Source organism: Adiantum capillus-veneris, chromosome 3 (genome assembly GCF_014529385.1).
Source record: "Adiantum capillus-veneris isolate H3 chromosome 3, ASM1452938v2, whole genome shotgun sequence".
Classification (NCBI taxonomy): Eukaryota; Viridiplantae; Streptophyta; class Polypodiopsida; order Polypodiales; family Pteridaceae; genus Adiantum; species Adiantum capillus-veneris.
In genome coordinates, this window is record NC_140933.1 from 140,279,530 (window position 1) to 140,306,052 (window position 26,523).

Below are 26,523 nucleotides of genomic sequence, written 5' to 3' on the forward strand. Positions count from 1 at the left end.
TGTTTTTCTACTAAGCTAATTAGCAAAACTATAAATCTATCATTAATTATCTCAAAGATTTTTGGATTAGTTTTTTATTTTCTCTCTTTTATTTTTTCTTAAAAAGAGTGTTTTTCTGCTGAGATAGTTATTTAAATTAATTATCTAAATCTAAGATAATTATCATAAGTTTAGCATAATGTGTTTTATAACTAATAATTATCTCAAAGCTTTTGGATTAGTTTGCTATTTTTTCCCTTGTATTTTTTCCTTAAAAATAGTGTTTCTTTGATGAGATAATTAGTTAAACTAATTATCTGAGGTTAAGATAACTATCACGGGTTTCATAAGATGTGTTTTTCTTCTGATAATTATCTCAAAGAATTTTAAATTAGCTTGCTATTTTCCACCTTTTAGTTTCTCCTAAAAACAATATAATTCTGTTGAGATAATTAGTTAGACTAACTTTCTAAGGTTAAGATAATTATCACAGGTTTCAAAAGGTTTTTTTTCCTCTCATAATTATCTCAAAGCATTTTGGATTAGTTTGCTATTTTCCCCCTTTTATTTTTTCTTCAAAATAGTGTAATTTTGCTAAGATAATTAGTTAAATTAATTATCTGAGGTTAAGATAATTATCACAAGTTTCGTAAGATGTTTGTTTCCTCTGATAACTATCTCAAAGCATTTTGGATTAGTTTGTTATTTTCTCCCTTTTATTTATTCCTAGAAACAATGTAATTATGTTGAGATAATTAGTTAAACTAATTATTTGAGGTTAAGATAATTATCACAAGCTCCATAATATGTGATTTATCTCAAAGAATTTTGGATTAATTTGATCATTTTCCCCTTTACGTTTCTCTTTAAAATAACGTAATTCTGCTTAAATAGTTATAGAAATTACTGAAAAAATTAAAAGATAATTTTTTTGGCATAATGGTAGTCTAACACAGCTCTGATAATTATCTCATCTTAATCTAAATTTAATTAGTATAACTATCATTAATCTATGATTAAAATGAGTAATTTTAGCCCAAATATAATATAATAATTAATTAGCTTAGTGTTCCTAAGCTTAATCTCAATAATCAGCAGAGAATTTTGAATTAGGAAAATTTTCTAGAGTATAATTAGATTTAATCTTCAATTAATTAAGAAAAATGTAAATAGGTTAACATAGTTCTACTAATTAAAAAAGTTTAGTGTTAATTATCGTTGATTAACCAACTAGAGCTTTGCTCTCTATTGATTTCTGCATAAAGGTTCCTCTAGATGAGATAGAATTTTCCAAGGCTCCGAGTCTGCTCAAAATGTGAAGCAAGGGGTCTTATTTGTAGGTTTCTCGGCACTCTCATGCTGGAAATGGCAGTGACTTGCATCCCAAGGCTTCCCTACAGGTCCACAAGCACCCCCTGCTGCTAATTTCAACCTTGGCAAGTTCATTATTGCCCCACACAGCCTCCCCAGCTTCCAGAATCGATTTCTACTATTTTTCCTAACTTTTAATGATTAAACTTGGAAATATCTGCAATTTCTAGAACCTTAGGATAAAAAGTCTTTAGCAGTAATAATTACTAAAACCATTCGATTTTACTTAGCTAATTAAATTTATAGTGTAACCTTTCATAGCCCGTAACTTTTTCAGATTTTATCAATATTTGGTTTTGAAAAATTCTAACCCTAGTAAAGCTCTGGTTACGGTTCCAAAAATACCAATATTTGCCACAATTGGATCATTCTACCGTGTTTTCTTAACAACCAAGTTAATTTGAGTAGGCTTTGTACAATTTCTAAGGTTTCAGAAATTGAAAACCTTATAATCACCCCAACTTAAAAACTTGAGATGTCCTCACTCGACCGAATTTGGTGAAATCTTTTAGAAGAGAAATTCATCCTCCCAAGTGGCATCTTTGGTGGGATAATCTTTCCACTTTACCAAATGTTACTGATTACTCTAAGAGTTCTTTCTAGTTTTTCAAGGATACACTTTGGTGAGAGTTTCTACACTTCCTTACTAATTACTTGCTACTCAATTTTATCCTAAGAAACTCTCAGTGTTGAGTCCATATTAAAAAACTTTACAAACCAGTTGTATCATCTCAAAAACCAGATTAAATCCATTCTATAAAAGATTCATTTATCCACCTTGTCAACATGAACGCGCTCGGCCAAATTGACCATTCAGAGCAATTAGCCTTCGACAAGTATCATGTATTTCAACTTTGCCAATCTAAACGCGTTGGGCATGTTCTTGCCATTTTGAGCAATCTGCGTTCGGCACAAGCTTCCACCATTGCACCAGAGGTACCCCCTCAGTGCTCTAACCTGGATGACGAACAATTTGTAAAGGTTTCAAGAAGTATCATACCAAGAGTTCTTTTTGGCTTCCTGGGATTTTGAAGAAGTTCATGGCACCCATTAGGGTTTTACCATGTATTCCTTAGTTATGTGTCCCTGCTCTGAAGTTGGTGCTTCCGGGTAATTGAGCCAAGTTGGCCTCTTCTTCTTTAATGGTTTGTGTGCCTGCCATGTCCTTACCCTTGGTACATGATAGAATGTCGGGTCCTTCTAAATTGCTCCAGGTGCTCTTGTAAACCGAATGAGGTACCTTGAGTTCTTCTTGAGATAGTTTTTTCTCTATTTAGGATGGAGAATATTTGACCCTTCTTCTTGCATATCCTTGTACAATCTTTCTTTGACTTGTAGTAGCTCCATCTTTATCAAAGGGTAGGTAGTGATTGTTGATTCCATTGAGAGTTGATTTGGTTGTGAGTGAGTTGTGCTACATTGACTGAGTGAAGAACTCTCAACTCCCAATCCATTGCCACTTTCCATTCATCATCTACTTTATGGATAATAGGTTCTTAAAGTGCATCTTCTTCAGCTTTAGAAAGATGGACCATTGGCACTTGTTCCTCTTTCCTGATTGGTACATGGAATTTGTTACCATATACATGTGGTAGTGATGTGTGTGAACACACTAGGACTGACGGGGCATTTTTTTCCTCTTTAGGAAGTTTTTTTCCCCGAGCATCGTATATACGCCCATCAGTCTAGGGTTTTCTATCTTTCCATTGCACACTAAGTACTACACTCTCTATTGTGTGCCTTGAGCTTTCTTCGTCTTCTCCAAGCTATGTGTGTTTCTGTGCAACCCTAATTCCAACAGTTGCTATCAGAGCAGGTTGCGTCCTCCCGAGATTAGTCGCAAGCTGCTCTAGCACACGCCTGTCACTTTCTCCCATTTCAGTGAGCTTTGGCAAGCATTTGTAGGTCAACAAAAATTTCAGGCTCAATTCCAGTACAGGCAGTACTGCACAGGCTATTTTGTCATTTTGTGCAAAAATTCTATCAGTGCCATTTTCTGCATAACAGGTGCCTTATAGTCTTCTATAGTTTTTGCTATATAGCACGTGTTGTTCCCGCTTCATTTCTCCTCTTTTTGGGCAGTTTTCACATCAGGTGTAGCATTTACCATGGCTGACAACAACACACATGTGTTCAAGATGTTTGCTACTGAGGACAGGTTGGATGGGGACAGTTACCCTATGTGGGCTTACATGATGCAACATGTTCTTTTGTCAAAGGGCGTCTGGAATATTGTGCAGGGCATTGATGTACGTCCTGGTTCTGAGGATGCAGGCGATGTTGAGGATGTTGCAGGCCTTGATGCAAGGATTGCTGCTATTAGAGTTGTTTTGCCTACGACATAACAATCTCGTTGGGATGTAAAGGATGCACATGATCATGCACTGATTGTGTTGTTTGTGAAGCGCACCATTGTTCCTCACATTCATTCAGCAAAATCTACAGAACAGGCTTGGGATATTTTGGCTGGTCTTTATGCAAGCCGCAATGAGGCTAAAATTGCTTTGCTGCGTAAAGAGTTGGAGTCAAAGATTATGCATGAGGAAGATGATATGGACAATTTCCTTGCTAGTTTCAAGGATATCAATGAGAAACTTATTTTTGCAGGTGAAGTCAGTTTAGACAGTTCCCTTGTGCAGAATATTCTTGATGCCTTACCAGATTCTTACCACACTTTTGCTAGTACTTAGAGACTTATGACCCAAGGAAATCCAGAAGTTGTCAAGTTTGATGCATTATACACATTGCTATTGCAAGAGTCACTTTCCAAAAAAAACAGGACTACACAGCGTGCAGTTGAACAGGCTTTTATTGCTTCTCAAAGAAAGGGTGGTAATAGTAATGCGTCCACTTCTTATGGTTCTGTTGTGCGTGGCAAAAATTCTGTTTCTAATGCTTCTGCTGGTAGCACTTCGTCTGGCAATTCTGGTGATAAGGGAAAAAAGAAGATGTGTTGCCATTATTGTAAAGCTAATGATCAGTTGATTAAGTAGTTTCCTAAGTTGAAGGCCAAAGAGGCTAAGAAGAAAGAGGGTGGTTCCACTGCAAATGTTGGTTCCACTACAAATGCAGCCATGTTGAGTCTTCTCTGAAACGAAACTGTGATACTATTGTCGATGCAGAATGGGCTTTTGGCGCACAATGCACTTATAATCCTGCTCTCCATGATGCATGCTTGTCAATTGCTGCAGATTCACATGTGTGGCATTTCGAGAGTGGTGCTACAAAGCACATTACCTCACATCATGAATTGTTTACCTCTCTCGAGTTTGTCCCTCATGGGAATTCAGTCACTTGTGCCAACAATGCCTCTTATCCGGTTCAGGGAGCTGAAAAGATTGTGCTTACGGCTGCAAATGGCAGTTCTTTCATACTTTTTGATGCACTTTATGTACCTGGGATCAAGAATAGACTCTTGTTTGTATCCGCACTTGCTAGACTTGGACTTGTAGTCAAATTTGTGGATGACAGATGTACAGTTCATGATCTAAGTTTTGGTGATGAAATTGTTGCATCTGGTCTTTTGTGCCGTGGGCTGTATAAGCTCACTTTGTACGACAAGTGTGGACAAAATTTTGCAAATGTTGTTGCAAATTCAAGGGCTATTTCAAATGCAAAACTTTGGCATGCGCGTTTTGGTCATCTGAATTTTGCCAGTTTGCTGCATTTGCAGAAATCTGATATGGTTGCTTCTTTGCCGCCTCTTGAAGCACCTGTCAAACATGTTTGTGAAGGTTGTATTTTGGGTAAGATGCAGTGTTCTAAGTTTCCAAAGGATGGTTCAGTTCGGGCCACATGTAGGTTACAACTTGTGCATAGTGATGTTTGTGGGCCCATGCAAACTCCATCCTTTGGCAATTACCTTTACTTCGTGAATTTCATTGATGATTACTCCAGGCATGCATGAGTATTTCTGCTTAAAGCGAAGTCCAAAGTTTTTATGTACTTCAAACAATTTTTGGCTATGGCTGAAAATGTCTTGAAATGTACTATGGGCATCCTCCGTTCCAATCGAGGGGGGAGTATATGTCTCATGAATTCAATGTATGTTTGGCTAGTCGTGGGATAAAACACCAATGTACAGTGCCTTATACACCTCAGCAAAACGGTGTTGCTGAGAGGAAAAACATGTCACTTATGGAAATGGCACGATGTATGGTCAAAAATCAAGCTTTGCCACATTCGTTTTGGCTTGAGGCCATCATGTGTGCCACTTATGTACTTAACAGGTTTCCTATGAAAGCTTTGCAGTCTATTAATCAATATGAATCATGGCATGATAGAAAGCCTTCTATTGAGCACATGCGTGCTTTTGGATGTTTGGCATATGCTTTGGTGTCACAAAAACAACGCAAAAAAATGAATGATAAGGCTATCAAATGTATTTTTGTTGGTTATAGTGCCGAAAGCAAAGATTACAGGTTATATCATCCACAAACAAAGTGTATTCTTGTTTCATGGAATGTAGTGCTTGTGGAAGATGTTCAACCCTTGTCATGTACTAGAGACAATAATGTAAGCTCACAGGACATTTATGACACTTTGTTGCCTCTTTTCAAGGGTGAAAATACGAATGTAATTTCAATGAGGCAAATGTACAGCCTATGGGGGTTTTTGAAAATGTTACAAATCAGCCTATTACTGATGCAGATGTACATGATGTACTTGATAAGGAAAGGGCTGAAAAGGAGCAGGCTAGAGGTATGCCAAAATGACTGGTGCACACTTTGCATGACAGTAAATTGGATGCACCTTTGTCTAATCGTACTCGTTCAAGATCTCGCCATGCATCTTATGCATCAGATTCTTATGCTTTGGCTGTGTCTAGAATACATGACGTTGAGGAGCCTTTGTCTTTTGATGAAGCACAGAATTCAAAAAAATGGATGGCTACCATGCAATCAGAATATTGCCACTCCCATGGAGACAGGTTTGAAGTTGAGTCTACATGATGCTGGCGATCCTGCTGATGTCACTCTTTATCAAACTGTTGTTTGCTGCCTCATTTATGTATGCAACACGAGGCCGGATATTCAGTTTTCAATCTCACAAGTCAGCAGATTTATGCATAGCCCAGGGTCTAAGCATTGGCAGGCTGTTAAGAGGATTTTGCGCTACCTTAATGGCACTTTACATCTTGGCTTGTTTTATCCCAAGAGGGGATCATTGCCGCCAGACATGCATGCTTTTTTAGACTTAGATTGGGCTGGTTGTTTTGACACGCGAGTGTCCACAAGTGGTTTTTGTTTAATGCTTGGCAGTTCATGTATATCATGGTTGAGTAAGAAGCAGCCTACTGTGGCCACTTCAAGTTGTGAGGCTGAGTATAGGGCAGTCTTCACAGATATAGTTCAGTGTGTATGGCTCAGACGCCTTATGGCTGATTTGGGTGTTGGACAGGACACTGCCAACACTATCTGCACTGACAGTTAGAGCGCATTGGCAGTTGTGAGGAACCTAGTTTTTCATGCTCGCACAAAGCACATTGAGGTGCATAACCACTATGTCAGGGAGAGGCTCTCAGCAGGAGAGATCAACTTGGCTTATGTGCCAACACAGGACAACCTTGCATATCTTTTCACAAAGGCATTGTCTCGTGAGAACCTTCAAGATTTCCGCAAAGATTTGGGCTTACTCCCTTTTGCGGACTGATCATGTCCTCAGGGCATGGCACTTCCCTTTACTCATGTGCGAGCTCTCGTTCACCGCACCACTCCAAGCATCACTTTTTGTTTAATGCTAGGCAGTTCATGTATATCATGGTTGAGCAAGAAGAAACCTACTGTGGCCACTTCTAGTTGTGCGGCTGAGTATAGGGCAGTCTTCACAGCTACACTTGAGTGTGTATGGCTCCGATGCCTTATGGCTGATTTGGGTGTTGGACAGGACACTACCAACACTATCTACACTGACAATCAGAGTGCATTGGAAGTTGTGAGGAACCCAGTTTTTCATGGTCGCACAAAGCACATTGAGGTGAATTACCACTATGTCAAGGAGAGGTCATCTTGGCTTATGTGTCAGTAGAGGACAACCTTGCAAATATTTTCACAAATGCATTGTCTTGTGAGAATCTCGAAGCTTTCTAGAAAGCTTTGGGCTTACTACCCTTATTTCATGTCCTCAGGGGATGGCACTTTCCTTTACTCATGTGCCAGCTATCGTTCACCGCATCACTCCAGGCGGGGTTTGTTACCATATACATGTGGTAGTGATGTGTGTGAACACACTAGGACCGCCGGGGCATTTTTTCCCTCTTTAGGAGGTTTTTTCCCCGAGCATTGTATATACGCCCATCACTCTAGGGATATCTATCTTTCCATTTCACACTAAGTAATACACTCTCTATTGTGTGCCTTGAGCTTACTTCATCTTCTCAAAGCTGTGTGCATTTCTCTACAACCCTAATTCCAACAGAATTCATAATCTCTTGTCTGTCCTTCTGTTGCTTGTGTTTTCATATCTGCAAAAAAGGAGACTTCTAGTATGTCTGGTTGTTCAGAGGTATTTGCCTCCTCTTGAGCTTCCACATGCCCTTCTCTCAGCAGCTAGTTGGATCTCTTTAGATCCTCTATCTCCTTGAGAAATTGTTCTTCTCTTTGTACCTGCATTAATACAAGGTCTTGTCTTTGTGCCTGTTCCACCTTCAGCTCAAGTTTTAGGTCCTTGTTTCTCTTTTCCAAAGTCTTGTAGACTTCATCTATCCCCTTGAGTGAAGCTACTACTGGATTTTCCTTTATCTGATTTAGGAATGCTACTTGGTCATTGATTTCTTGCTTTGAGTATTTCAATGAAGCATTTGCTACATTTATTGTACTTAGAGCTTTTGTACCAACTGAGTAGTGCTCAAAAAATTGCTGGTCACCGTCTGTCAGTTGTTGGTCCTTGCTTTTGCATGCATCTGACAGCTTTGTTAGGAGCTACCCTAAATCTTCCATTTCTTTTTGTTGCTTCTTCTTAACACTTTGGTGTTACTCTGCTTCATTTTTGAGATCGTTGATCTGTTCTTGAAGATTCTTGATGATGTTCATCATGTATTCAAGCTCACCTTGGAGAGCATCAATTACATGTTCCAACTCTTGAGCTTTCTGCTAATTCTTCATCTGATTTATAAACTCTTTTCTTCTTTGATCTAGTGGTTTGTGGAGAGGGTTAGCTGAGACTATGCATGCTTCTTGATATACATTATAGCATGAAGCTCTTTGCTTAGAAATCCTTCTAGAAACAATGACGCTAATCTTTCTTCTGCTGGTATTTCTAATTCCGAGCATCTTGCAATGTATTGCTTCATCCCTAATAGACTATCCCTCCTTGCCCTCTTTGTTGCTTAAGATTCTTTGACTACATCAATGAATGTACATTGTAATCCTCCAAGCCATTAATCGTTTGTGTATCATACTTCCAAGTTTCAACAAGAAGTACAACATCGGCTTTGCTCAATACCAAAAACATATTTTCAATTGTAAATCAGTCTCACAGGTCGCGCATCCCTATTTTCTTGAGTGACTTGCCTCCTCCTTGGGCACATTTTCTTCGTAAAAGATCTCCTTGTTTTTCTCATATGCCTTGCGATGCAAATTTTTGTTGCTTAATAGTGCAATATTCACATACAAAACATTTTATATCCCTCAAATAGATTCAAATATTATCAAGGATAGTATTCATTTGGTCTCATCTGGCATGGTCCATACAATTGGCCGTTCTCCCGAGCGAGGAGCTCCTTGCTTACCCTCTCTATGTTCTCCATAGGCCATAACTACAGACATGCCAAAGTGGGTTTTGAAGAAATCTTTGATAACAATGGCAAGAGAAGGAGGCATCTCTAACTTCTTTTCAATAATTCCACAAATAACAATGTTCTTGGAACATCGCTCCCGTTCCTTCAACTCCTTCACATCCACATTCTCAGCATTATTTGTTTGAACCATAGATTGCACTAGTGAGGAATTAGGAACATGAGTGAGGAATTAGGAACCACATCGTTACCACATACATCAGCCTAAGGCTTGTTTGTGTATACGTTTTTCATGTCGCATACATCACGGCTCATGGTATCAAACTTCTCCTCTTTCAATACATGATCATGATCTACTTTGCTCATGTGCTCCTTCAAAGCATTTAAGTCCACAACTTGAGCGTTTACATTCCTCCACTTCCTCTTCAAGTTGCATCAAACATGTTATTTGCATCTCAAGTGTCCTCTAGAGATTATCATTCTCAACAAAAAGTACCCTTAACGTGCCATTCGCCATTGGAAATGCCTGTAGATCTTCACCTTTTTTGTTTATGGTATCTTGCAACGATACCAAGTATGCCATGATCATCATTTTTGATGGCATTGGTTGGAGATTTTGGATCATTTTCCACAATGGTTGTGGACCTTGTTGATGAAGAAGGACACTTGCGAGTGCCGAAAGACATTGTGTGTAAAATAAGAGATGAGAGTTAAATTTCTCGAACCTCTTCACTTTGGAAATGTTGTTACAAAAAAACCTTCCATAAATCTGGTTTTTCTTTTCTTTAGATCAATGCGTAGATGGTGTCTTGCTCTTTGATTGAAGTTATAGATCACCCAAATCCTTGCTCAGATGAAGAAGTTATGATCAAAAGAGTGAACTTCTATCTACTAGGTCAAAAAACGACTGCACCAGAGAGAGAGAGAGAGAGAGAGAGAGAGAGAGAGATGGAGTCAACATGGCATGATGACAAAGTTTCGAGACACGATGCACTATCTTCAATTAGTGGCCAATGTTTTCGCATTAGTCCACCCACCATTTTGCATCGGATCATCAGGCCAGTGTTTGCATTATTTCACCTAGCATTTTTACATCAGATCTGTTACATTTAGTTTGAGCTAAATATCAAAATAACTGTTGCAAAAAGTATTTTTTGCAAAGTTGTAGATCACATCAAAATGAAAGGGTATCATAAACATAATTTTCAAATTTGCAATCTACAATAAGAAATTGATATGCAAAACAACACTACTAAGCACACAATTTTTTAGGGCACCTTCACCTACACACTTTCTTCCACACTCTCTTTGGAGCTTCCACAAGAGCATACATCACTCTCAATTGATCTCACAAGATCCCATTGCATTGTCACAAATCTTGCAAGCTTTCTTGATCTTTCCACCAATGAGAGAAAGCAAGCTATTGCCTCCAAGCTCTCAATATCACCATGATCCCTATGATCGCCATGCATTTAACCAGTTAAAGAGTGCATGAATGCAGTGTGTGTGTGTGTGTGTGTGTGTGTGTGTGTGTGTGTGTGTGTGTGTGTGTGTGTGTGTGTGTGTGGGGAGAGAGAGAGAGAGAGAGAGAGGAGGGTGAAAAAAATCACCACAATGTGAGAGAGTCCCTTATACTTCTACCTATTAAAAAATAAGGTGTGTACAAGTGATGGATGATCAGATGCCTCTGGAGCATCCCACTAGGGTAAGAGGCAGCGCAAAAATTACAAAGAGAGTGGTTACATGCAATTCTATCACATGCTTATATACATCAATTTTGCTCTACATTGTGGGCTTTGTGTGAGGCTTAGAGGATTCCTTATCTACATTAATTGCTTACTCATGGTGACCTTCTGGTTGGCTCTTGGTGTGCTTAGACAAGATTCAATCCTATCATTCATAAAATGTAAAGATAGGATTGTGGATACTCCCAACCTTTGCTTTTGAGGATGATTCACATCATTTATTTTTTAGAGAGCTCTTACATTACTTCTTTCCAAAGGCGAGGTCCAATTTGGCTTTCTTACATGGGGAGCAGTCTCATGGTTGATGCATTGTCCTGACAATCATTTGTTTTAAAAGGATGCTACCACAAATTTGATTTTGTACTAACAAACTCATGGTATCTCATGGGTACCTTGAGTATGCTATCCACAAAGTATGTGCAACATGATGTTCCTTGTTTCCAAGATGAGGTATTAAATTGCATACTACTTGTCATTATGGAATGTTTGGTGAACAAGCTGATGTCATGTTCTCAGTGATACACCATCCTTTCCTATGTGTTGGGGTATAAAACCCAATGTGGTCGCCCAGGTAAGTGGGCGGGCACCTGGTATGTACACATGTTCTTTTGTAAAAACCTAATAAGAACTCACTATGCTCTACACATTATAGTAGAGCGAGTTCACCATATCGTCGTGCTCTTCTTCTCGCACTCTCTCTCGCGTCGCACTTCCGCTCGTACTCCTTCAACTGGTATCTGAGCTCAGATCGAGGCTCAGGGCAGCACTGCAGGAGGCTAGAGTCACCAGCTCAGATTGGAGTGAAATTCGACAGGCGAAGACACGGCCCCAAATCTCGTGGGCGAGCTCGAAGGGCTCGGTGTGCTCAGAATTTCATTCTGAGGTCATCTCGGCCACCGTTCGGCTTCGACAAAGGTCTACGCAGGCCATTTTCAACTACGTGGTCTCGACGGGTGCAGATCCGACTCTGCAAATTTGGGGTTTTTGGCCTACGAGTGCAGGTGCTGAGGATATCGACACTCCCAGAGTGTTGATTTGTGGCTGTCTACACATTGAAGGAAAGCTCACAGTTCTTGGAGGCATGTCACATACGACACGGGCGCATCTACACACAGACTGTAGGCGACATCTACTAGTTCATCAGGTAGCTTGTGTTTGCTGCTTGATATTCTAGATTTCCTCCTAACATTGCAGGTACTTCCACATGGGATGTATTGTGAGAGATGATGTATGTCTGTTGAGGGTTTGCTGGCTGTGAGTCACGCAACAAACAACCGCCGCAGCGGTTACAGCATACAGTGGGAAATTTGTGGGTGTATGACTTTGTGGGAAGTCTATGTACTGTCAGATTTACTGCAGCCTTTGTTGAGGGTCGAGTGAGGTTTTATTGAGCTGGGGGATTCTCGAATGTTGAGATCCTTTCGGTGATACAGGTCTTGGAGCGATCCCTCAAGCACCCTTAGATAGGCAGCTAGGATGTATTGACTGTGAGTTAGACAGTTGGGATTGCATCTTTGCTTTACTGCCGTTGAGGCATTGTCACAGTCTATGCTTACATGACAGTGACAGGACAGTGAGAGATAGTACAGGAGCAGGACAAGTTTACCCGCAGCTTACAGTGTAAGAGAGATAGTGTTTTTTGAGCTGTTTTTTGGTCTGTTTTTTGAGTACACCAGAACCATTTTACAAAGGAGACTCTGCTAAAATTTATGCAGAATCTGAAGCTTTCTTGGTTCATTTGGCAGGTTGATATTGGTTCAGAGGTCAGTTTACTGGGGAAACTCTACCGAATTTTTCCAAAAAAGTAAACTACTGTGAGGCGTAGCTATGGATGGAGCACAGGACACTGCTCTTTACAATATCAAGAAGCTGGATGGAACCAATTTCCCATTGTGGAAGAAGAAAATTTGGCACGTGTTGGCACAAAAGAAGCAGATAAAACCTATAAAGCTCAAGGGGATAAAACCAGAAGATATAGACGAAGATGAAAGGAGCGAAATGGATGAATTGGCACTTTCTACCATTATGCTGACTTTGGCAGAAAGCGTTTACTTCAATGTAGCAGACGAGATGTCGGCTTATCAAGCATGGTTAAAGCTGAGTGATCTTTATGAGAAGCAGAGTGCAGCTTCACAGGTATACTGGCTTAAGAAGCTTGTTTACTTGAAGATGAAAGAAGGGACACCTATGTCCAATCATCTGAATGAATTCAGCACAATCTATAGTCAGTTGTCAGCTCAAGGTGTCAAGTTTGATGAACCTGTTAGAGCTATGTTCCTGTTGATCACATTGCCGGAAAGTTGGGACACTTTTCGCAGAGCTTTGAGTAATTCTGCACCTCTAGATGGTTTGAACATAGCAGGTGTAGAAGGAAGTCTACTTACTGAAGAAACAAATAGAAAGACAATGGACAAAGGCAAAGGAACAGCCTTAGTTGTCAGGGAAAGTACCAAAGAAAAGTACAAAGGTGGAAAGAGGAATCAGTCTCATAGCAAGTCCCGCAGTGCTAAAGGCAAGAGTGACATAGAATGCTACCATTGTGGCAAGAAGGGTCACATGAAAAGAGACTGCAGAGAATGGAAAGCAGAAAAAGGCAAAGAGAAAGCTGAAGACCATGGTGAGAAGAACAAGTCCTCAGTGAAGATTCAAGAAATAAATGTGACAAACACTGTTGCAGAGGATGACAGTCTAGTGTCAGGAGACATCTACTTCTTGAAGAATACAATGGACTCAACTCTTCTTACAGCATCTGATGGAAATGCACTGAGTGACTGGATTATAGACTCAGGGGCATCACTTCATGTGTCTCCAAACAAGGAGTGGTTTACCTCTTATGTGACCACTAAAGATCATGTTCGGCTAGGTAATGGGCAGACATGTGAGATCTTAGGTGTTGGAGATGTTCAATTGAAGTTTCAGAATGGCTCTTCTTTCACGTTGAAGAATGTGAGACATGTTCCCGCAATTACAAAGAGCTTGATCAGCACAGGTTTACTTGATGATGCTGGCTACGTCACCACTTTTGGACAGAACATGTGGAAGATATCCAAGGGTTCTATGACAGTAGCACATGGAGTAAAGTCTGGAGGACTTTACATGATTTATGTATCAAATGTCTCTAAAAATGTAATCAATGTAACCGAGCAGCCGAACGTTTCTTTGTGGTTATTTGCCTGGCTTTTCATTTAATGATTTTGAATTCTGTGAACATTGTCTGTATGGTAAGCAAACACAGCAACCACATAAGCATAGAAGCAGTAGAAGAGATACACAGTTGGCACTTGTTCATAGTGATTTGTGTGGACCTATGCCTAACCTATCTCTAGGGGGAGCTTCTTACTTTATGACATTTATAGATGATTACTCAAGGAAAGTATGGGTTTACTTTCTCAAGCACAAGGATGAAGCGTTTAGTGTTTTCAAAACGTTTGTGACACTTGTGGAGAATCAGAGTGGCAAGAAGCTTAAATGCTTATGCACTGACAATGGTGGAGAGTATGTTTCAAAGGCCTTTCAGGACTTTTGTGAGTCAAAAGGTATAAAAAAATGGTGTTGCTGAGAGGATGAATAGGACCATACAAGAGAAGGTCAGAGGTATGTTGTCTAATGCACAACTGCCAAATGGGTTTTGGGCTGAAGCTGTATCAACAGCTGTTCATCTTGTAAATAGATCTCCTAGCAAGGTTTTGCAGAAGGATTCAGTGCCAGAGATGGTATGGTCAGGCAAGGTGCCCTCATACAAGCATCTCAGAGTCTTTGGCTGTGAGGCATATACTCACGTTCCAAAGGAATTTAGGAACAAACTTGAGCCAAAGAGTAGAAAGTGCATCTTTCTAGGCTATGGTTATTCTGGTGAGATGGGGTACAGACTTTGGGATCCCGAATCCAGAAAGGTTGTCCGTAGCAATGATGTTCACTTTAATGAATCCAAATATCATACTAAACCAGAGAGGGTTGAGGAGATTAGAAGAGTTGTCTTCCAAGAAGATGGACCTGCACGTGCAAGACAAAATGTCAGGGCTCAAGAGGAGCAAGGACAGGATAGATTGGAACCACAGGTTGTGGCTGAGCCTGAGCCACCTATTGTGCGTAGATCTGGACGTGTCACGTGACCTCCTGATAGGTTTGTTCCATCTATGAACTATGTCATGTTGACTGATTGCAATGAGCCTTCATGTTACAAGAAGCAGTGCAAATGAAGGACTCCGGGAATTGGCAATTGGCCATGCAGTCAGAGATGACAGCTCTGCATAAAAACCAGACATGGAAGCTAGTTAAATTACCACGGGCAAAAAGGCTCTACCTTGTAAATGGGTTTACAGGTATAAGATCACCGCTCATGATAGTCAGCCAAAGTACAAAGCAAGGCTTGTTGCCAAGGGCTTTAAGCAAGAACAAGGCATTGAATTTGATGAAGTCTTCTCTCCGGTGGTCAAGATGACTACATTGAGATGCTTTCTTGCATTGGTTGCCATATTAGATTTGGTGTTGCACCAAATGGATGTCAAGACAGTGTTCTTGCATGGTGATTTAGATGTGGAAATTTACATGCAGCAGCCAGAAGGGTTTGTTGAGAAAGGCAAGGAAGATTGGGTATGCCAGTTGTTAAAGAGTCTTTATGGCTTAAAACAATCACCGAGGGCATGGTACCATAAATTCCACAAGTTTATGCTTTCTCAAGGCTACAAACATAGTGAGTTTGATCACTATCTATATACAAAGAAGGCTAAGGATGGTAGTTGGCTGATCCTTATTTTGTATGTGGATGACATGTTGATTACTGGCAAGCACTTGGAAGAGATTTCAGCTTTGAAGTCAAAGATGGAAAAATCGTTTGACATGAAAGACATGGGTGAGGCAAGTCATATACTTGGTATGCGCATTGAGAGAGACAGATCAAAGAAGTTGATTTGGTTATCTCAAATAGAGTATATTGACAAGGTTTTGCAACGTTTCAATATGGAGAAGGGAAAGGCACTGAGTGTTCCATTGCCACCATATGTGAAACTTAGCAAACAAGATTGTCCTGTGTCTGAGGAAGAACAGGCTGAAATGGATAAGATTTCATATGTGTCTGCAGTGGGTAGTTTGATGTATGCAATGATTGCTACTCGCCCAGACATTGCATTTGCAGTGGGAGTAGTAAGTCGATACATGTCAAACCCAGGCTAGAAACATTGGGAGGCAGTGAAAGGAATATTGAGATACCTGAAAGCTACAAAGAGTATGCGTATATGCTATGGGAGTCAGGAGCTAAGTGTAAAGGGTTTTACAGACTCAGATTATGCAGGTGACTTAGACAATCGAAGGTCTACGTCAGGGTATGTCTTTACATTGGCTGGTGGAGCAGTATCATGGCGTTCTAGATTACAAGATTGTGTTACTCATTCTACTACAGAGGCTGAATATGTTGCAGCATCAGAGGCATGCAAATAATCAATTTGGCTTAATCGACTAGTAACAGATTTGGGAATCAAAGAAGAGATGCCTGTGTTATATTGTGATAGTCAAAGTGCTATACAATTGGCTCGCAATCCAGTTTATCACTCAAAGACAAAGTATGTGGATGTGAAGTATCATTTTATCAGGGAAATGATCGAGGATAAGCAACTTCAGCTTGTCAAAGTTCACACCACAAAAAATCATGTTGATCTACTTACAAAAGGACTTCCCTCAGAGAGCTTTGCGCATTTTCGCAAGCAGATAGGTGTAGGGTACTACATCACTTCTCTACATCTCTTGTATATTAGCTTGTATAGTAGCTTCTCTCACACTTAAAGTACCACATTGGACTTTAAGTGGGAGGTTGCTGGGGTATAAAGCACAATGTGGTCGCCCACGTAAGTGGGCGGGCCGCCAGGTATGTACACATGTTCTTTTGTAAAAACCTAATAAGAACTCACTATGCTCTACACATTACAGTAGAGCGAGTTCACCATATCATCGTGCTCTTCTTCTCGCACTCTCTCTCGTGTCGCACTTCCGCTCGCACTCCTTCACTATGGACATTCTAGTAGAGGTTTGGATGGATATTATACACACTCTACATAGTTAGTGGTATTCAGTAGTGGATTCCTTGAGGGCACCCAAGGAGCATAGGTTTTTCTTTATCAGATGATGGGGCTAGGCCAACATGTATTTAATTTTTATCAGAGTCCACATGTAGTGGCATTCCTCCCCACCACAATGGTTCATCTTGCACTCCTCCCATTTCCTAATTTGGGGAGTTGTGTCTTGGGAATTTCTCCAGATTCATCTTTGGTATTTATAGCTCCATATATCTTGTGCAATAGGGTTCTTCTAGCATCTCCTAGGTTCTTATGTACTCAGTTCATTGAGACGATCTTTTCATTAGAGAGAGAGAGAGGGGGGGGGGGGGGGGGGGGGGGGGGGGGGGGGGGGGGAGGGAGATGTATGCTCATGTGTGTGTGTGTGTGGTGTATGGGTGTGTCAGAGCATGTATTAGTACCTAGTTCTACACCCACTATTCGGCACTAATGATCTTGCTTGAGATGTTACATTATTTAGTTAATACTACACATGATGAAGTTGGTGGTTATATTGTTTTGTGGATGACTTATACCATGAGTGTATACCTAAATTCAACTAGGTATATTTTCTAGTCATATAGCAGACATACACACTTTACAATTGTGAGTTTTTGTCTAAGGTATGACGATGTTGGGGGATATGTGTGCAAAATGTGAGCCGGGCAGGCGCTCGGGCCTCTGGCTGTGAGAGGTGTGAAAGAGAAAGAATAGCAGACACTGAAAGCTCTGGCAATCACCGAAGTCTTCAATTAATCAATTCAAGCTTTAAGTACAATTTAATCGGTAGCCAAAACGGGCTATTAGCAGCACCAACACTTGGATTAATTGATAAATAGGAGTTTAAGGTCCCTTCATAGATTTATCGGGCCGTTAACGACACTGAGGCTTAATAAAATGATCAATTAATCTTCACAATGATGATGGTTATGGAAACCTTTGCCTATCACTTTACCTACTTCAACTACCTTCAAGATTCTGCAAACTTCATTTCAGGTCACTGTGTCGATCATCATGGTTCGATTATTGCCAACTGTTTTGCAACTTCTTGCTTTGTGCGCTTTACACTACCTGAATTGCCAAATAATCTTCAACCTTCTTATCTGATTGTTTTTCTTTGATTGCACTCATGTTTTATATGTCCTTAATGATTTCTCTTTCCCAGTTCAGGAGAGAGAAAGAGGGTTTCCCTGCTTTATCTCCTAGGTCAAGAGAGAGAGAGAGAGAGAGAGAAAGAGAGAGAGACTCCTTTCCTTACCTCTCTGACCCCATCATGCTATTTCCCTTTGGTGTCATCTTGCCTTCTTGCTTCAAGGTCCCAAGAGAGAGAGAGAGAGAGAGAGAGAGAGAGATAGAGAGAGAAATGTGTCCTTCTTCCTCGCGAGTTCAAGGGATCTTTCGAGGCCTTTCTCCCTTCCCTCTCCTTCCCTCCTCCAATTCACTATTCCCCTCCTTGTTGTGGCTTTAGAGAGAGAGCAAGAAAAGAAACTCCTTCCCCTCACGCTTCTCCCTTCACTTGCTTCCTCACCCCTTGTTTATGTCCTCCTCCCTTTGTTGATGCCCACAAATATAAGCCCCACCATGTAGTCATGACACCGTGACTGACGTGGTGTGAGTGCGGCGGTTATGACGTGGCATGGCCAAAGTCCGGGACCTGCACGATTTTTGCTGCCTGATTAGTACCAGATCGGGCACTTTGGCCATCTGAGCAAGCTTTCCTTCTCATGTGAGCACATCCAAGCCCCGGGGGATTCACTCTATATACAAAATGGGACGCCACCTACGAACGGACAACTTTGATAAAACCCCTATATACGACTCGTATTAGGAAATATGACCGCCCTTTCTACGCTTATACGACAATCAATGAATAAAACTATCATACCTCTATCTTACATATAAAATTTAGGTCTCCCATGATCAAATTGAGTAAAACTAGTCAAAGAGTGTGTAGCATAGTAATTGGCAACGTACTAAGGAACCACTTTTGTTGATAACTAGATGTACTATCAATGTGTCTTAGTTTGACTTTCAAACTATGTGCCCGATCAGCTTTCACACTGGCTAATCGTCCAATTCTGACCCATCCAAAGCTGGTGGAAATCAACCCTTGACCTACTCCAAATCTACTCTTATCTATGACCGGTTTGATCAAAAATTTGATGTGTGACCTAATAGAAAAATTTCCCAGAATTCATCCAAGTTCTAGTGCACACCGGTGTTACAAAGCAATCAGCCCAAGTCATGTTTTATGCAACTTCTCCCATTTTCTCAACACCCCCCCCCCCCCCCAAACAAAAAAAAATGATACCCCCTCTCTTATTTTTAAGCATGGGAAATAAATTATTGGGGACTTGCCCCTAACTTATACGCTTATGTAACTTGTAAAAAAAAGCCCCCTCCCCTGCACTTACTGATGTGATAAGTTTTCTATGGTGATACCCCGCAATTCAAGCATTCTATGGCTCTGCGTGCGAGTTCTTCCTCCTCCCCAACGTTGTCGCTACACCTATCTCTCCCTTTTCCACTTGCATTCACACCAAAATAATAAAACTTTTTGACTTGGGTGGCCTTCCCAGCTTCTTGGGCGGCCACTAAATTGTCCTTAGACGGGCGGCCCCAAAAGGGCACCACATTTGGCATGCATTGATCGATTTGGCGGCCAATATTAATTGGCTTAATTGGGTGACCTAGCCACTTTGTAAGGGCACCACATTTCATACACATATCGGGTAGAGAATTGTTAAGCACAACATCTTTCACCAACAACCCCTTTCAAGAAATCTTAGCATGAGTCTCGTTGCCTGTATCAAGATCTTGAACAGCAAGAGAAGACCTTTAAAACAAAATTCCACTCTAACACTTATTGTGCCCTTTGAAGTGCATCACATTTGGCATACATCTCAACCAAAGCACTACTAAAGCATTGTATTAAGCATAGTTATTGGCCAGATCATCATCCAGGCAGCACATTTGGTATACGCACTGGCCAGACCATTACCGTGCTTCAATAATTGTTGACCTAAGCTGTATCGAGCTCCACTTTTGCCTACCGAGCATACCCAGCTATACCAATGCACTGCAAGTGATGAAATTCTTGACAAGATTCTCGTGGATCACTTATTCTATTGCATTCAATACCCTGGCTACAACTCAAAACTCCTAGATGGCACACCGACCGAGCGAACCAGATTGCTACAGAATCGGTCCCCGATGAATTTTAATATGGAAATTTCTTGGTAACCGTAACTCCAATCCGTGATCTGAAAAGACCATGGTGCTCCACAAAGTGAGCACTTCAGGCCCATGCATTCCTTTCATCTGTGTATCACACACACACACACACACACTCTATCATTCATTTCATACACACTCTATCTTTAAAAAGATGTTTCTCATTTTTGTTTTGTCGTTTCTTCAAAAATTTCTAAACATTTTGTACATATACACATTTCATACACAATATATATTTAAAAAGACCTTTCTAAACTATTTGAGTCAATTGAGTAAGCCGTTTTTGTCTTTGATGGCCTTGCCACTCTCATTGACATTCCACATTCCTAATAACTATGGTGGGAGCATTTAGTACCTGGTTCTACATCCACTATTCAGCACTCATGATGTTAAGAGGGGATGTCAAAATATTTAGTCAATACTATGCATGATTCTCTAATAGCCTTGGCCACTCCAAGTCAAAGATCACACAAACAAAAACTATAAATAAGTTAACCAAACTTAAATAGAGGGAGAGAGAAGAGGAGAGTGGATAGGGAATGGCAAATTTCTGTCCCCAAATGCATTGGCCCCAAAGACTTGCATCCATTCTAGTACTTATTTAGTTCTCTTTGACAAGGTAGAAGTCCCTAAGGGTCCAATCTTCAGAGAGCATCTCGGTGAAGAGTCTTTCAGAAGCTGATTTTTTGAGAGTTGTATATTTTTGAAGCAATACCAAAGAAATACCAGAGGGGGCACCGGTTCTTAGGGAAAGTGCATCTATTGATTGAACTCCACAATTTTGTGTCAACCCTCCTCTCTCTCTCTCTCTCTCTCTCTCTCTCTCTCTCTCTCTCTCTCTCTCTCTCTCTCTCTCTCTCTCTCTCTCTCTCTCTCTCTCTCTCTATTCCAGTTTAGTTCAATTATCAATAGTTTATGTTCATGTGTTTCTATCAATCTTTGGCCTGGAGTGCTCAAGTGTATCATAGTGGTATCGAAGCCTTTTTCTAAGGAGTCAAGATATTTTGATAGAGCTATGTAGAAATGTTGATTACAGATTTTACACGTGCATGAAAGGAATGATCAAGTTCCCCTAAGACCTGAAATATGTGAATCACATGAAGGATTATGCACTTGGTAAGGCTCACTGTCAAAGCAAGAAAACTAGATCCAAGAAAAAGCCTCAAAATCATAGAAAGAAGGATGGAGGTCAAGGAGTCAAGTTGGACACATTTTCAAGATACAAGGACACCCATCTCCTAGATTTGATTCTAGGTTCCACCCAAGGATATTTCATTTCAAATTTACCTACATTGGGTGATCTAGTTACACAGGTAGAGACTATTGGAAGAGTATGGCAGTTATCCATGATCTATGTGTTCTCCATTTAGGGGGGATAAGGAGCCAGCTTGGGAGTTAGTTTCCAAGGACTACTTCCTTTTGGTGTGGTGGATCTATGTGTAATGGAGAGGATTGATAGTCTATCATTTGAATTACTAAAGCACCTTGTACGTCTCTTGTAGTGTTGGGTGCATGATCTCTTGTCATCTTAGCTGCAATCTGAGCATTGATTTTTGTTTGTATCTACCATATGTTTTTTTCAAGTTCACTTTCAGAGGGGGATGCTATTCTCTCTTCTCCATAAGTTTCTTGTTGATGTACATGGAATTGTAGGTGTTCTAAATTGGAGTCAAGGTGTCCAATGGACTACAAGAGAGTTATTACAAGCTTAAACACTTAAATCAAGAAAGTCAATAACAAGATATGATAACAAACTACAAATAATTGAACTACAATAGAGAGAGAGAGAGAGAGAGAGAGAGAGAGTCCACATGGCACAACAAAAGTTTTGAGCCAAGCTCCATTATCCCCAAATATTGGGCAATGTTTTTTCATTAGTCCACCCAAGGTTTTGCATCAGAATATCACCCCAATGTTTACATCATTTCACCCAACATTTTTACATTAGATCAGCTTAGTGTTATGCATCAAATCAGCCCAACATTTTTGCATTAGATCAACCCAACAATTCTCTCTCTCTCTCTCTCTCTCTCTCTCTCTCTCTCTCTCTCACACACACACACACACACACACATGCACATTTAAAAAGGACAGCTTTGGTGTACCCTTAATAGATGAGTTCTTTTTGTCTCATTCCATATACGTGTTCGGATTCCCTATGATGTATTATATTAGAATGCCGTATTAGAATGTCTCTTACCCACCGTATTAAGCTACCATGGATGACTTCCGCATTGGCTACCCTATCTACACACATATGCATAAATACGTTCTGGCATGGCTCAATGTGTATGTACATGCGAACCCACATCATGAACTCTGGAACTCCTCACTTGAAGTGGCTTTGCTACTGGGTAGGTGCATATTAACTCCTTTAACGTGAATAGTGACAAAAAAACCTCATTGGACTTTTTCTTAACTCGAGAAGTCGTCATCAAAAGTGGCTCGGCTGCTTGGTTACTCTTCTAGCATGAATATCCTATATTCTATCCCTCCTATAATTGCATCCACCACTCACACACACACACACACACACACATACACACACAATTTAGTGCCTGCCATGATAAGCCAACACTATACTAATACATATTCAACATTGTTTAGTACTAAGATCTACTCATTCAATGCTATTATGGCTCTCCTTTTGTCTTGTGTAACCAGTTAGTCTTCTATTGTGCAACCCTATAACCTTCTCTTTTGATCATCACCATCTTGCAAGAACGATTATGACCTTTTCACAGTATTGTGTGCTCACCTACACGTGCACACACACATACTCTTACCCTATCACAAGCATCCAACAATGTAAATGCCAGATCGGTTGCAACCCATACAGATTTTGACATCTTCAAGGATGTGAATCAAAGTTACCACTATTTGCAATGGCCTCATTGTCATTTTGCCTTCATCATAACAATCTCCAAAGTCAGGTAGGTATTCATACACCTACTCATTACTTAATTTTAAGCAAATGCATGCTTAGAAAATGAGTGATGCTCTAGAAGGTGATAAATACTACATTGAGTTGGACACACACACACATATGTAGATAATTGTTACAGATAATAATCAATTTTGTATTAACTATTTTGGTAGTTGATGCTCTTTGTAAGTTTGTTTTAGAAAAACATTGGAAGAATGGACCTTTTAAGTATGGATCTTAGGCATACAACATCCATTGGGTTACTCCCATGCATTACAGCTTGACACTCAGATCTAGTTTGCATAGATTGGGTTAAATTTGATGTTTCACTTACAAGCTTGAGGTATTATTGATCTTTCAAGCTTGAAGAACTTTTCCCTTTGTTTGATTGTGTTTATCCGACCATCTACCTCTACATTGATCAAATTCACACATCACTGACACATTAATAACTTTGGTTCTTATGGTCATACTCACAGAGCAGGTGCAATAAAGATTAATAATGTGATCATAAGATATTCTTTCATCGGTTTTCTCTATATGCATAGAACATGAATAAAGTACACTAATGATAAAAAAGTTGAACTAGTAGTGTGTGTTGAAGCTTATGTCATATGTCAAATTTGGGTTGCTGCTTGATTAATATGTACACTAAAACTACCCTACATGGGTATGGCTTCCTCATGCATGCACATCATGTTGTGCCTTAAGACATGCCTACACGTTTTTGGCTTCGATAACGTATAACCTAAAAAGATATTGACATGATCAGTAAGATAGTGATACTGGTCTTTTCTGTGAATTTGTTAAAGAAACAAGCATTATAGAAAAAATTCTCCTTTAAATCTAACTTAAGGGCTATGTTGTTGATCACGTCTACAGAAAACGGGCTGTTTTATATATATTCCAGTCTATAGCAGGTAGTATGCTTACAGGTCCTTTTTGACATGTTGTTGATAAAACAAACGAGATGCATTGACATTAAAGGAGTTTTGGCATTGACTGGTTTTTAAACATATTGAGAAATTACCATGGAATGGCCATTGAAATTTCTACACATAGATTTTCATACATAAACTATTATATATATGGCTGTTAACCATCTCATAGCTGAAAGATGGTATCTTAGAATCAAATAAATTATGCCAATTAGGCTTGACTTGAGGATATTGTAGCTTTGGTTCAATGCTACTATACCCGGTGTTGGGAAAACAAGAGCAAGGGCTACCTCTATAGCAATGTCTCCCAAGAGCGTTGAAGACATAAGATCATCACCACAAATGGTATCAAGATAACCTCAACAAAACCACAACTCAAAGACAAGTGATCTCTTGGTAATTTACCAGCACACGCCCACCCAAAAGACCACCATGAAAATGAGGAAGCACTAACCTTGGCATGGATTACAGCACACGCCGACCAATGCACTTGAGAGAAAGAGCTTTCACCTTCACCAAATAACTCTTCAAAAACACAATTTTGAAGTGTACACACATCTCCAAACAAGAGAGCTTCCACAATCTACCATACACCAAACTGCCTACAAGCTGCCATATCCTGTGTGCTGTGGGAAAAAACCTGTATCTCCCAAACCACAACTCCAAAAGGGATGCTTTCAAGCTTCAAAAATTATCTACATTTTCTACAAAAAAATATTTGAAGACCACAAATTTCAGTTCTATGTACCTCTATGTGCAAAATTGGCGCGAGCAGCAAGCTGCCATGGCTCGACTACACGTAGGAGGGCTAGTCGAGGGCAAACAACTGCATCCAAAAGCATTGACAGGAGCAAAGCGAACCCCGAACCCCCGACGGCCTCTAAAACACCGGGGACCGAATGGCGCGCCTCGAGCCTGTCATGGTAAAGCAAACAGGGGGCACCACCTAGCTTCAGCGGCTAGGACGCAAACAACACACCACCATAACAAAGTTTTCATCCAAGAGAGATGGATGCTTGGGAGTAATGATGAAAAGGAAAGGGAATGAGATCAAGTGAGAGAGAGAGAGAGAGAGAGAGAGAGAGAGAGAGTGAGGGAGGGGGTATAGTGGCTTAGTACTTAGGCATCACAAAAGGATGGCAAATCCGCACACCCTTCACACATACACAAGATCACTCCAAAACACAAGACTAGGTGGCGATTCTGCACACCTCACATGGGCAAAACATTGCAAGAAAACATACTCACAAAACCTCAAGCTTTATTTAGAGAATTAGGCGATGAAATGGAGAGCATAGGGTAGGGGAATGAGAAGGGAGAGAGTGGTAGAGCACATGGCGGATAGGTGGGAGTTGATGGCGAAGACTCGCACGAGGATTATGGCCATCATCCTTCATTTATTTGCCCTTCATCTTCCATATCCAAGGGAGTAGAGGTCATGCTCAAGACAAGCATAGTGATTGCGGTGATGGTGATGGTGTGGGTGTGTATGTGTGTCTGTGTGCACTAGGCACACACAGTGCATAGTGTGTTCTTTGGTGATGTTGTGTGTGTGTTTAGTGTGATGGTGACCCCTCTTTATATAGGGGAGGAGGGGGGAGAAATTCTAGAATTTAGAAATGAAGAAATCATTATCTACATAGGCCATGTGACAGTGGGCCCCACTTGTCTGGCTGTGTGTATATGTGCCAGAACAGCAGTCTCATGAGAGAGAGACTAAGAGAGAGAGATGGGTTGATGAAAAAAGATGAGAGGTGACATGGAGAATAAAGTAATTACAAGAGGGGAGAGAGGGGAGTGTGTTCAGAGGTGAATCTGTGTGCAGATGTGTGTGAACACAAGAAAAATCAGGTAACCACTGGGTGGGGATGGGTCTGTGGGCACCTTTTTCAGTGAAACTGAGTGTGTGTGAGTGTGGGGAAGGTTATTTAGCTACAAGACAAGAGATATGGCACCCTTTAGAGAGAGAAGGGGGTATTTGGGTCATAGGATATGATAGGAGAGAGAAAGAGGGGGTGGGGTATACTATTTTGGAAGATATGATAAGTTGCATGTGAGTTAGGGTGCATTATTGGTGAGTTAGAATGCATTATTGGTGAGAGGTGGGGTAGCTTGAGGGGAGAGAGAAAGGAGAAAGGACAAGGGGAAGAGAGAGGGGGTTGAGCTTTTGAGTGGAGGAGAGGAAAAGGGACACACGGCGGGCATCAGTGAAGAAAAAGGAGGCAAGGTGGGGATGGGCTGTCCCGCAGGCATGAGGTGGCCTATTTTACCTTTCTCATATATTTACATAATCATACTTTTTTTTTTCTTACTTTTCCAATGCCTTTTATCACTCCCTCCCTAAGAGGAGGTTTCCATGGGGTGGGGACGAGAGAAGAGGGGTATGGGAGCTTGGCTTGTGAAAAGCCCCCATCATTAGCCCTCCCCTTTTGGTTAGAGGCATTCATGTCTCTAGCTCTGTTTCTTCTTCCGCTTAGCTATAGGATCCGATATCGAGTTGCCTTCTGAACTAGCCATTCCATTTGGCCATTGGTGAGATTTCTGGGAT